Consider the following 13,878-nt stretch of genomic DNA (forward strand, 5'->3'; position numbering starts at 1 on the left):
GAATTGATTTTCATGTGAGAACAATAGTGGGGCGCAGAACACTGGGGCCTGGGTCTGAATCACACGGCCAAAGAGCTTTATGAAAAGGGGTGCGCCGCGAGCACTGAGATTAAAGCAATCAGGTTCTTTACCCCCACTCTTTTTGGATAAACCTCCTCCTCACTCCTCCCTCCCTCTGTCCTTGTCCGCTCTGCACAGTAATTTTAGCCCAAATAATGACCCCAGAGGAAAGCCTGTTCAAAAAGTGGAGACCAAAAAAAGACACAAGTTGTTTACTTTTCCCCACATTTCCTTTTTCACTTTGGCCTCACAAAGGTTCAAGAGCCATTGACAGGGTGGAGGTATGTGAATCAGGATGCAGAATGTCTGAGCAGATTCTAGACACTTTGTCCCGTGTTCCTAAGAACCAGGCCAAAGGCTCGTCAGTGTGTATACAGAAAAGCTGTAGGGAGTGGGTATCTGGGCTGTGAGGCGACAAGGTTCTTTGGAGGGGAACAATGTTGGGGTGAAAATGACGTATCACTGAGATGGGATCAGGGGTTACGGATGAAAGGGATGGCTGCCTTGTCCTCTGTCTTTGGCTGACTGCATGCAGCTGTGGGCACCATTGTGGACATGCTCATTTGCATACGTTTGGCAGGAGCTCCAGGAGGCAGCACAGGCCAAGAGGAGCGGCCCCGTTTAAAATGGAGGCAAAAGGGCAGGCAAGTAAACACTCAGTGTATGCAGATACATACCCATACATTATCTGGACTACAGTGCACAAACCAGCATTGGCCAAGAGAGAAAAAAAGGCCTCTTATTCCAATGTCAACATGTAAATATAAACAGTAGTGACAAAGAGTGCAAGTTGCATTTCAGTAGGTGATGAGGGCATGACATGATGATGTCATAATGATAGACTGCACGACTGACAACTGAAGGAGTGTGCTGAGAGGGGCTGTTGGCTGGCAGCGGAGGGGTGTGTCCTATCCTGACTAGAGACAGGTTTATTGGGTCTGATGAGTGCTAAGCTCCCGTGCATAGTCACAATGGAGCCTGTGATCTCCCTTTGTGGCTCATTGGGAAGCACTGGTGCGCTCTGCAGCCCCCGCTCTGTCATTAGACAGATTGTGAACAGGCTGCACAAGGCCCAGCCAGGGATGACGGAGCCACCAGCCACTTCATTAGGGGCATTATGAAGAGGACTGAAGCTTTCTTCTCTCCGCCTGTGTCCAGAATTCACAGGTCTGTTTAATCACATAATTCTCCTCAAGTGCCCCAAGGAGGCTGCAGCACAGCAAGGGCCCTTTAGACCCATGACAACTTGGAGAGATTAATTATATTCATCTTTTGGAATATCTGTAGAATAAGAGGGAATTTGATATTGGCTCCCTTTTATTTTTTTTCCTCACGTCTTTTTCCAACTAGCTCTTTGATGTCTCCCTGTTATTGTTGGGGGACGTCTGTGCAACCCTCTGCTGCCGAGGCTTTGATATGCTCCAGCAGGGGTTAAGGGTTAGCGTCCAGAGGTCCAGGGCCAGGACGTCCTAACTTCTGTCTTGCAGAGTGCTGACCTCTGGACCTGAGGGTTGGTCAGAGAGACTTCAAATTCCGCCTCCCTTTGATGCATACTCTTTCACAGCAGTTAATTAGCCAGGGTGGCTAAACGTTTAGCCTGGGTGTGAAAGAGTCTGGGCTTGCATGTGTGTCCAAGACATTGCCCGCTTTTTTGTGTGTCACAAGGTCTTTTGAAACAATGTGGTACTTGGAAAACTTGTTTGCATAGGATAGTGGATGAAAGCTACAGCCCATTCACAAAAGCTCATCCAGCAGGAGGAGTTTAGAGAAGAGCTTTCTGGCAATAAAGAAAAGTCCTTGACATTTCACTTATTTTCTCTAATCAATACAATTTCCATCTTTTTCTCTCTCTTTGTTTGTTACAGGAATCTATCCTAAGCAGAAGTGACAAAGAAAAATGTCTTATCTTGCAGTTGGCAGTTACAGTCTGTGAATCATTTCCTGCCACTGTGACATATTTTTCCCTCATCTTCATATAGTCTTTGGGGGCATTAATATAAATTTCCAAGGAAATGGCTTTCATCAAGTATCAAGTGAGTGGCCAGGGTTTCAAGCAGGATCCAATTTTCTTTTCTCTCTCTTCTTATAAGCAAAGTGGTGGCCTCAGCTGTACCATACTGGATTCATCACTGCTTAAATGTCAGTTTTTTACAGCAGTACGTCAGGGATAATAATTTCCCCGTGTGATGTTTGAAAGGAAAAAAAAGAAAGAAACCCTGTTTCTTCAATGATAGAGAGGCAGTAAACCCCCCTCCTTACATCCTGGCCTTCGGTGCTTAGGCATACAATAACAAGGTAATATATGGTGCTGAGGCTGAACAACCATAGACCTGAACTTAGGCCTGGCAACACTTGTGATAAACTCAGCTGGGCTTTTCACTGTGGTAACCGTGGCTACATTTAGTCAGTAGGCACTTGTGACATCTTTAAGTTTTCTTTTCCTACGAAATCTCCTTTAGCCTCAGGCAACCTTCAATCATTTGCCAATACAGTAACATCAAATGATATTTCATATCATGTTGTTTGTTCTTCAGATACTAGGAGGAGGGAGCCACTTTGGATCTGGTTGATATTGTAGCAATATTGATCTGCTATTGAGTACACACCATGTCCAGACAGTTTCTATCCCCAGAGACCCAAGCGCTAAAATCATTCTCTCATTTTAAGGTAAGTTGTGTGTCTGCAGACCAGTGAGCGCTCACAGGGAAGACAAACTTTAAAGTAAAATGTTCATTCCTCCTGTCTCACTTTCTTTCTCCCGTGCTCTGTGTTCACGTTTGCATCCATGTCTTACACCAGAATATCTGCAAAGATTCACATGTTGCTTTTGCAATTGTTAATTATGATCTCAAATATATGTTCCCAAACAAGACCCCTTTGTCTTAACAAGCATGAAAGGATTTTAGGAGATTTACACTCTTCCTGTGATTTCAACATCAAGGCTTAACCTATTTCTTTATGAATAAGCAGTTGCAGGGGATGGGGCTCCTCTCACAGTACAACCTGATGATTCACTCATTTGTGGAAAGAAGCTGCTTTAACAGCTTTATTACTTGAATATTTATTTCATGTGTATGATCAAGCACAATGTTTGTTGTTTTTTTTATTCGTGATGATGGTGTTATACTGTCCCATGTAAAATAGAAAGCTAAATCTTGAAACACTGTGAGCTTCTCTGAGCCTTTAATCACAGAACAAGAAATAGAATACAGCTTTATTATTCACCATGAATCACAGGTTAAGGTAAACATCATCTCTTACTCTCGTCATGTAAAATTTCAAAATGTTTGCGAAATTATTTAGAGTACTGTAAGGATGATTCGCAGCAAAATGCCATAAGTTGAACTATTGTATATTATCATCGCAAATTTTTTCCTCACAGCTGTTTTTATCTTGTTAGAAGTCATCAAATTATAAAGGATTCAGTGCAGAGAACATGATGAAGTATTGAGTCCAACTGATTCTCTCATACTCCAAGCAATTTTCTCAAGTCAGTACATCTGTCTTATCTGATGATTGCTGGAGTGTACAGTCCCGCCACATATGCTGTTTTGTTTGTGTGTATGTGTCTGTATATGTGGTTTGCTTGGTAGTCAGGACAGGTTTCGGAGTATTCTACACTATTTTCCAACTAGGCCACCTGCAGCTGGGGATCGATCAGTTCTCTAGCACCCCAACAACCAACGCCAACTGGCCCCCACCTCCAGAATCCCAGCCTGTCCCTGGCTGTATCAAGCAGACCAACAGGGGGCTGCCTGTTTCTTCACTTCTCCGGTGAGAGTGAAGTTCACATTAATACAACATCATAGCTGCACAAAAGGACACTAATAGCATAAGTTGGAACAAAACTCACAAATGATACAGAACCTCTTACAACTGCTGTATGTGCATACTAAACATCATGCACGTGCAATGGCGTGCAAGTGGATTTTAGACTTTTAGACATTTTTTCATTATACTATACTGTGTGTTAAACTATTTTTATTTTTTGTCAGTTAAAACAAGTGTTATCAGACAATCTTTTTATTTCTTTATTGTTCAATTTGTCATGTCCTTCCCCATTTAGCTGCATATAAACACTAACTGTATTTGCCACAATATTACCTTACCTAGAGGGAGGTGGCAACATTTTAAAATCTTGTTTCATTTGTTTTACACCATCCATCCATCCATCCGCTTCCGCTTCTCCTTTTCAGGGTCGCGGGGGGCGCTGGAGCCTATCCCAGCTGTCATAGGGCGAGAGGCGGGGTACACCCTGGACAGGTCGCCAGTCTGTCGCAGGGCTAACACACAAGGACAGACAACCATTCACACTCACATTCGCTCGCACATTCACACCTAATGGCAATTTGGTTTATCCAATTAACCTATCCCTGTTTTACACCACACTTCAAAATGTCCCTAATCTGCATAGAACATGTAAAACATTGCATTTTTATTTGTATATATATATTTATGTTTTGTAGATGGGCAATATCAAGTAGGAACTTCTCATTTGTGTATTGTCCAATAAGATGAAACAGATAAAATAACATTCACAAAACTGTACAGTTAAAGCGTGCTCATTGAGACTCTCGTGGTGAAATATAAAGTGAGAATCACATGAGGGCCCAGTTAAATCATTGCTCATCCCTGTTTGCTACTAACACTTAAACTAAGAAGGAGATTTGGAAGCCTGCTGACTCAAATCCCTATTATTTTAGAACTCCTACACCTCATCAGCCTGCGTTGTGGCACATGGGTTTTGACAAGAACAAACTGGTCCTGCTGGAGAAGTGGAGGTTGTGCCAGACCCTTACAAGGTACTCCCTGCTGAAGATTCAGAGGAGAGAAATTTTCCATTATCAAGGATTCTCCCCTAATGATGAAAGTAAACAACATGAACAAGAGTGTTTAATATTTCATAGCCCACCCACAGGTGTAGCTCTGTGCAGGGAATAACACATACATCCACACCAATGCAAGGCTGATTAAGATGAGGTTATTGTCGCAGTTGGCCAGGTCTTCTATGTGTGTGTGTGTGTGTGTGTAGGTGTGTGTGTATACATGCATGTGTGTGTAGGGTCTTGAACATATTTGCTGCTTCAGTCCTTTTTTCCCCCCCTCTCGTCCCTCCCCCTGTGCACCACCCTCTCTGTGGTGATATATGGAACATATGGGAAATTATTGTGGGGTTATAAAGGGCTGTTGACTTCAACAGACATGCAATAAATTAAGCTGTTTGTGCAGGGGAGGAAAAACATGAGCTCTTTAGGAACACTTAGAGCAGATTTCCTGTACAGACTTGACTCTCTTTTTCTGCCCCCCCCTCCTCTTTTCTTACTACTCCTCTTACCCTTCAACCCTTTCCATCAGTCTCTCCGACTCCATGTCACTGTCGTAACACAGGCCAAAGCACAAACTCATTCTGTTCTCCTAGTTGGTGGTAACACAGTGGGATATATCCACACAAATTACACACATAAAACTCGTAAAGACTAGAAAATATTTTAATAGTTTCCGCACCCCCTTAGTGGCAACAAGCTGCATGTGCAGACCTGGTGAGCACCACCAACATTATTGGTGCAGTTTAATGTGAAACACAAGAGAGGAACATGGGGGAGTGGGAGCCCAAAATGGCTGTAAACAAGGAAAATGACACTTGACAAGTTGTAATTTATGGACGTCGTTTCAAAGGCAAGAGACTCACCATTTCTACAGTGGCAGAGTAGGAAGAATAAGGCACAAGGATCCAGGCATTAGAGGAACTATTCACAGAATGTTAGTGCATCAAAGCCACACAGAGACAAAAAAGGGAAAGAGAAAGCTGTGACTTCAAAGTCGAAGCATGATGAGCAATGCAGAGAGAGAGAAACCAAGAGAGAGACAGGAAGTGTGTGTATATATGTGTCAGAGAGAGAGAGAGAGAAAGCTTTGCAGGATGATTGTGCCCAAAGCAAGCACGGGATGGGGGATTGAGGCGGGGGGAGGCCCCTGGATACAGGCGTACTCTCCTCATCTCAAAGAATCCTAAATCATACACACACACATACACACACACACAGGCACACACACACACACTGTCTGGGGAAGAGACGCCATTAAAGAGAATACAATAGGACTTGAGTTTTCATTCCCTAACCCCATATAGAAACAAATCAGCGTCACCATTTACGTGTTTACTCTTTCCAAAATGAGGACAAAACTGAACCCAAACAGTCACTGAAAATATGCATGCTGAGAAAGCTGAAGCATTGTCATGCCTGATGAAGACTTTCAATTTATCTTTCAACAACAGGAGCCAAAGCCAGGTGTGCGTTGCGATAGTTACACCTTGTGCTTTCGCTACAAATATACTCACTAAACAAGCTCAGTATACCAACAATTCCTAAATAACCATAAATCTAAAACGCCCCCACTCTTTAATACAACTCACAGAGTCACTTTTGAATCATAACTGAACTTTTTTGTAATCTGACAGTGTAATATTGATGGTTTCGTTAGGTTTAGGCAAGTTTATTTTTTCGGCTTAATAAATTAATTATGAATTATATTGTGGTTACTTGGTTGTGCTAAAATATTAAACATCCAGTAGAAAAATAACAGGGTAATGGTTTGAAGTAGAAAATAAAGGATTGTTTCAAATCTAATGTGCTGACAACCCATCAATCCATCCCAGTGACCTCTATGTATGGATTTTGTGTGCTACTGTCATTCTCTTACTGGCTACTTTCTATTTACTACAGCCACTTGTTTTGCAGGGCAGCTGTGGCTCAGGAGGCAGAGCAGGTTATCTACAATTTGGAAGGTCCGTGGTTTCATCCTCTGGTTCCTGTAGTCTGTGTGTGAAGGTATGTTTGAGCAAAATACTCAAGCCTAGATGAACTTGGTGTAAAGTGCTTTTATGAATTTGTTGTTGAATGAGGTCTGTAGTAAGAGTGCTCATATAGAGTACAAATATAAGTACCAGTCAACTTAAGATTTTTATCTAATGAATAATATAGTGAGAGACTGCAAATTAAGGATGGTGGTAGACACTATGACCTTACCCATCAGTTTGGAAAATCCAGTTTTAAAGTCTTCATTTTGAACGCTTCCATTTGTTTTTCTTTTGGAGACAACAGTGACTATACTGGGACAGGAGGGTGAAATGCTAATTTATAAGCTTACACCAGCAAGCTTGTTCGGCATATGGCTTCCATAAAATGTGCAGAGCACAGATGTGTGGTAGTTTGTGCCAAGTAATATACAAACAATTGAGAAAAAAAAAACTTGAATTTTACCCAATCCATCAACCCCACATGTACACTCACAGTTGTTATGAAGGTAGAAAACTAGCTATAGAGACACTTTTTGGCTTTTAATGTGTTTATTTCTGCTGCAAAGATGAGCATTTTGCATGGGAGGCTTTCAAAACCAAGGAATTGTAGTTAAAAACAAAACTATATGTAATAAAGATTTGGGTTAACTGAAACAAAAATATAAACTATACTTTTTTAAAAAGAACAATAACAAAAAACTAACAGAAATGAGATATGGCTCATTTCTGTGTGGTCAGATTTGTCAACAATAGCAGCACGGGCTCTGGTGTTTTTGAGTCTGTGAGTTAACACTCTCCACAAATTGCAGGCCCCTTTTAAACTTCTTAAATGTGCTCCTGACAAATAGCAACCACATTTAAACTAACACTGAAACTAATAAAAACTCAACATTACCAAACAATAAAAACCAGCTGAAACCAGCAAATCTAACCTAGAAACTGTCTGGTTGTAGCTGAAACTAAGCCAAAATGAAGAGAAGCTCTCAAAATGAAATGAATAAATTTAAAAAAAAAATGCAGAACTGTAATAACTTTGGTGGGGACTCACTCACTTTTGGTGCCAGCCTTAAGTGGCCATTCTAGGCACTACAGTTTTCCCACTGCCTGTTATTTTAACCCTGGAGTTTGCTGCTTGTTCATAGCGAGCTCCTTTCACATGCCACAAATGGAGTCATGTTTTAGGAAGGACAGGCTCCAACATGTATATAACAGTGTAACTTTAGATCATTCTGCTAGCCCTGTGATTTAAAATGTCTGCTTTATATCAGTTTTGTATAGACAATATAAACAGAAGGATCTAAGGTATTCTGACAAAGTGGTGTATGTGCTTCAGCTTGCACCATTTTAAAACTTTTCATGACCAAAAAGATTTAATAAAACCTCTTTAAGTAATTTGTCATTTTTAGTCATTTTAATCATGACTCAGACCATTTTCCTACAGAGAACCAAACCCCACTATTTAATAGTTTTTCATTTTCTTATCTGCTTTTCAAGAATTACATTTAAAACCAAAAGAATAAAAGGGTCTAATGCATGCGCAGCATAGTAAAAGATTATTCTTCAAAGCTGGACCTGCCAAAGGCATTGAACAGTGAAAATTGTTTAATTTTGGCAAACTGCAATCACTTTACTTAAAAGAGCCGCTTCTTCGAAATGTGATCCATTTGTTTGCATGGAATTCCACAGTGGACCAAAGGACCTAGTGGTGATTAACAAAAATTTGAAAGTCTTCACAGTAGATATGGAAGACCCTTTGCCACATAAATACAGAAGTTAAATTTTGCAGTGTTGATCTCCTGTAATTTGCAAAATGACAAAATGCTTGTCTGATGCACTAAGCACCTTCAATTGCAACTCATTAACTCAGTCAGGGGGAAACATTCTACAAGCTCTGAGAGAAACTATTAAAATACTTCCATTAACTGGAAGAATAAATATCCCGGTTTCAATCCAAAGTGTCTTCATTTGGGCTCAAATGTGAGATATGCCGTTGCTATGGTAATATGGCGATGGCTGTAGCCCTCCTCCCAGCTGTTGGTGGGTTTTGTGTGTGAGAGAGTAAAAGAAAGAGAGAGACTGTGTGTTTGTGTGCACGCACACTTGCATTGATGCTGCCTCCGTGCTGTGTTCCCCTTTTCAGTCTTCAGAATAGTGTCTCTACTAATCCGTGAAAGTTGCGGCGCTCTGAACCAGTGGCCAAGCCTTTTCCCACTGAACCAAGGCCCAAGGTCTGTGCTCTGCTTCACACTTGATTGGTCCCTCCTGTGGCAGAACTCCCCTCCCTGCTGGGCGTGGGCCCGTCCCCCTCGCTGGGCTGCTCAACGCTCCTTAATCACCTTCTCCCCACCATAATTACCAGCGCTGAGCCCAGGACTCACCACCACACCATTAAAGTCTGGCCAGCCTGTCCTCACCAGTCCTCACACATCCAGCACTTAGCACCAGCCCAGAGACAGGCCTAAGAGAGGCCCAAGTCCACCAACAGTGCACCTGTTCATGCCTGAGATGCCCCGCAGCACTGTGGACTTGGCTGGTGCTGCTGCTAGGGTAGGATAAAGAGAGAGGGAGAGGGAGAGTTGGCAGCTGTGCTGTTGTCCTCCTCCCCCTGCAGTGGAGGTGATGTGTTTATTTGGGCTGCAGTGAGAAGCTGTGAGAGGTAACTATCTCCTTGTTGTGCTGTACAGAGTACCAGAGAATCCACCCTGCAGAGACAGAGCCCTTTGATATGTGACCACTTCAAACCCACAAATACAATGGAAGCAGTCAGTTGTGGAAATAGCCTAAGTTGATGTTGTGTGGGCAAGGTGAGACAAATTTTCTTTGCTCAGAATCAACCCTCTACTTTATTTTTTTTGCCCCTGTATATTTCCAGCACAGCAAATGTAACACATGTTGTCAATTCCAAACGCTGTGTGTAAAATTTTGAAATAGAATGCTCCCAATTTCAATTTTGTTGTGCCCACAAGGTCCCTAAATTTCAGACTATTGCACCATTGCTGAGAGCATATGGGACTGGGCAGGTGAAACGCAGTGACCTGGCAAATAGTCCAAAGACTGATGAGAGTCGGGTACACGTCAGAAGCCACTGGGTGTGCTGGCACAAATGGTAACCAGAATGTGGATCAGACAGACACCCAGCACTCGTTAGCTTATTACTCTCTTATTAGGAACATTTTTGCCTTGCATGGATTGGCAGAGTCCTGCTAGCCACCCTCTTCACATGGCCCAGGCTCTGTCAGAGCTGATCAAAAGACATTTCTTCACATCTCCAGACGCCAGGGAAAAAAGAAGAAGAAAAGAGGGAGAGAAGAAAAGAGCCAGAAGGGGGCATACTGCTCTCTCTTTACTCTGGTCTTTTGGTGAATGAGGACATTTCACAATACCCTCTCCTTTTTCTTTTTTTATTTCTTCCACTGGCAAAAAAAAAGGAAAAAAGAAAAGAAAAGAAAAACAGCACTTCCCATCGCATTTCGCCAAATTGTTCTTGCCATATCAAAAACAATTATCCTCAGGTGAAGAATGTGCCTGCAGAATTACAACCATTCCAGGGGGAGAAAGAGGTCTTCACAAATCTGACTGGCTTCCAGGCAGCCAAGACCCCCTCGAAGTGGTAATGAAAAGTGTAACTTTAGCCTCCCAGCTGTACGTCTCAATCCATAATCCTTCCCCAAAAACCTCACCGTAGAGCCGCCTACCACTCCCATGGCGTTCCCAGCCTGTGCCGGGCTGGGCCTACACTGATTTATGTGGCAGTCCCGTGTCATACTCTCAACCTGAAAAGGATTTGCTCTCCTATATTTACCAGGGTGGTCAGGGCAGCTCTCTGGAAACACAGAAAGCCCAGTCTCCGGGCCTCACTCCCACACAGTCGTTTTACCCCTCTGTGCCAATAACATGGACATTTTGGAGCTCCAGTGTTTCCAAAGTGGGGTGTTTAAGCAGTGCAGAGGTGAGTGTTTGTATATTTAGTACCTACTATTTACAAATGTATCATAGCGCTAAGATTTGGTGATTTGGCCTGTGAAGTGACAATGGGCCAACGCTGAAACGCACAGACAGATTACACTTAACCATGATTTTTTTGTTGTTGTTGTAAAAATGCATTTATTGATCTTTGTGCAATTGCATGGCTGCTGCTCCTGTGTCATAATGGTGCAGTGTAATTTTCCATCGCAATGATATACAGTATGATCACTTCTATTTCAGGCTCAGAAAAGTCTTAGAGGAAAGTGTTTTACAGTAATCTCCCAGTAGCCCAAGCCCACTGCTACTTTGAAAAACTAGATTAAAAATGTATTAATTTCAAGTAAAAAATTCTGTCAAAGTTAAAAAGGAAGATAGTAATTGGTAGAATAATAACTAATTGATGACGTGAGTGTAAATGACAGACTTTCAAAGAGTTAAAACACATAAAGAAAGAGCAGTCGTAAAGTAGGTCTGTCCATCACAGTTTTTCCTCCTTGGTGCAGCGGACTTGGGTAAAGTACAGATTGTGCTACTTACCCCGAAGATGACGCAGGTTCCTAAAAGAGGTGAGAGCATGAACACATGTTGTTAGATGAGCTGTTGTGGATAGCGGTGGTCCACTCTGCCACTGTGCATCCACTCCAGTCAAGTAAACAAGCCAAGGTGACCTCTGGACAGCTGGGTGTATACATCCTGTGGTTGGTTGTCTACATGGTGTGGCAGTGGAATCAGCGGGTGGTTGACGCAGTCTCTAAGAATGGGATCAGCTCATCTTATTTTATGCGTGTGTGTGTGTTGGTGCGAGTGTGCGCGCGCACTAGTACTTGATGTGCCTGCACATGAATGTCTTGTATGCATGTACATTTGGCAACCATGTGGTTAATAATGAACAGTGAACAGGAAATGAAAGCATTATTTCTTGGAACATGCTCAGCGCTTGCCTGATATAATTCGCATTTTCTGCTGGCCATCTTGGTTGATGGCTCAAAGTAGGAGAACCTGTTCTGTAAAAATTTTTCAAGAAGCTGGTGTTACCATCTCCTGCACAGAAATTGCCAGAAATTTCTCATGAACTTCAATACACATTTAGACCAATGCAAAATCAGACAAAATGGCCGCTGCTGCTAAGCTAACTGGGCAGGAAGAAGATGGAGCTGATGCTTATGCTTCTACATGGAAGCAGCGACTAAATGGTTGACTTCTGCAAATAGCGACATTACGAGCACTCTGAAGTGTAAAATGCTACATTTGTCTAGTTTGTTTTATAAGCTAGATATCGCTGTTATACCTTTTATTTCAAATATACAGTATGCTTTGCATTACACAAGCGAATCACTCTGCCAAAGGTTTCGTTACACCACAGCTTCACACTGACTGAACACACATGCAATTTAGTTTGCTTGGCGTTGGATTGCTTACAATTAATAAGACTTCGGCAAAAAGTTAGTAAACAAAATGACTATTCTTTTTTAACAAACTTCAATGTTGGATTGAGTGAGCGCATAAACATTGTAGCTAGGATTGTGAGTAAAATGACTGTTTCATATTAAAGTCTGTTTGAGGCATTTCAGTTGAAAGCCTTCATTGTATGACACAATGAAAGCCTTCAGTTTTTTCCCCCCTTTTTTTCTCCCTATGCATTTATAACTTTGAGGAATCATGGGAGAGATAGTTTTCTTGAAATCTAAAGGATAAGACTGCTAAGTTTTTCCTCAACTATAGTTTCACACTGATCACAGTTTTTCAAGTTTAGAATGTGGAGGAGAAAAATTGGGTTTTACAGTTTTTGCCATCGTTTTCAATGTTTCTTAGACAGACAAACAGAAAAAAGAAAGAAAGAACAAAGTCTTTGAAACTATAATGAAAAATTAAACTGGGAATTTTATCTGTTAAAATCATGGTAATCTATGAAATTAATCAGGTGTTATCTAAATTAATTAATTTTACAATGCCATTACACTAACCTAAATAAAAGAACTGCTATGAAAAGCAAATAGTTATTGTCCGTGCTTTAACTACAATTGACCTGCTGGTTTAAATACAATGCAGTAAGATTGGTAAAGAACTGATGATTTGCGGGAGTGTGTCACTGTCTGCAAAATACAAGGAACACCACTGACAGTTTAATGTCCTCTTTACAGACAATCATAAAAAAACAGATGGTGACTTTCCTTTTGCAAACTGGGAGAAGTTTCACATTTCAGTCCAGCAGAAGCATCTGATTTGAGTCGCACTTTTTGATCAAAAACTCTAGTTCTTGTTTATCATTGCATATTATTTGATTGAGATGAGAGCCTCCCATTCAAGACAATGTCCCTTGAAGAAATAAAAAGACTTGAAATAAGAGAATCTTGCCAATTAGACACGGAGAGTTAATGAATTTCATTGTCTTTTGATGCTGCACAATAAGTTTTGCAGATGTAAAAAACAATGGAAAAGAATTACAAAGAATCTTATAAACAGATGGCTGTTTCAACAAACAGCTAAACTAACAAAATGTATGCATAATTACTTTCTGATTGTTCTTCTCTGACATTAGCTGGAAAACTTTTTTATTAATTCTTGCAAACTTTGATATCTCCATCTGCTGAAATTAGGATGAAACCCATAGTGTTTGTTAAAGCTGTTTCTTTTAACAGAGAGTATTCGGATGTGTATGAAAGGACAAACCAAAGCTCTTATATATGTAATGAAAAAAAAGTTATTTTTGTTTTAATTACCTTTTCAAAAATGTGCATTGTCTTCTTATGCTTTATGACGATTTTACACATTTAGTTGTTTTTTTAAATCAGAACAAAACACCGAAAATACTTTTTTTTTGATTAACCTTAAAATAGTCGCTTATTCTTAATGTGTTTTTCTTCTTAATGTCTCTGTGAATACATTTTTACGCATTATTATTTTGATTTGTTTTATTTTTTTATTAAACATTTTTTTTTATTTTTAAAAAGGCATGCTCTCCACCCTTAACTTTAAATCGCAACAGTAATTTCAAATAAAATGTATTTGTACTAATTTAATTTCACTCAGCGAAAATCAGCGATTGAATATAT

This window comes from Oreochromis aureus, linkage group 2 (genome assembly GCF_013358895.1).
Source record: "Oreochromis aureus strain Israel breed Guangdong linkage group 2, ZZ_aureus, whole genome shotgun sequence".
NCBI lineage: Eukaryota > Metazoa > Chordata > Actinopteri > Cichliformes > Cichlidae > Oreochromis > Oreochromis aureus.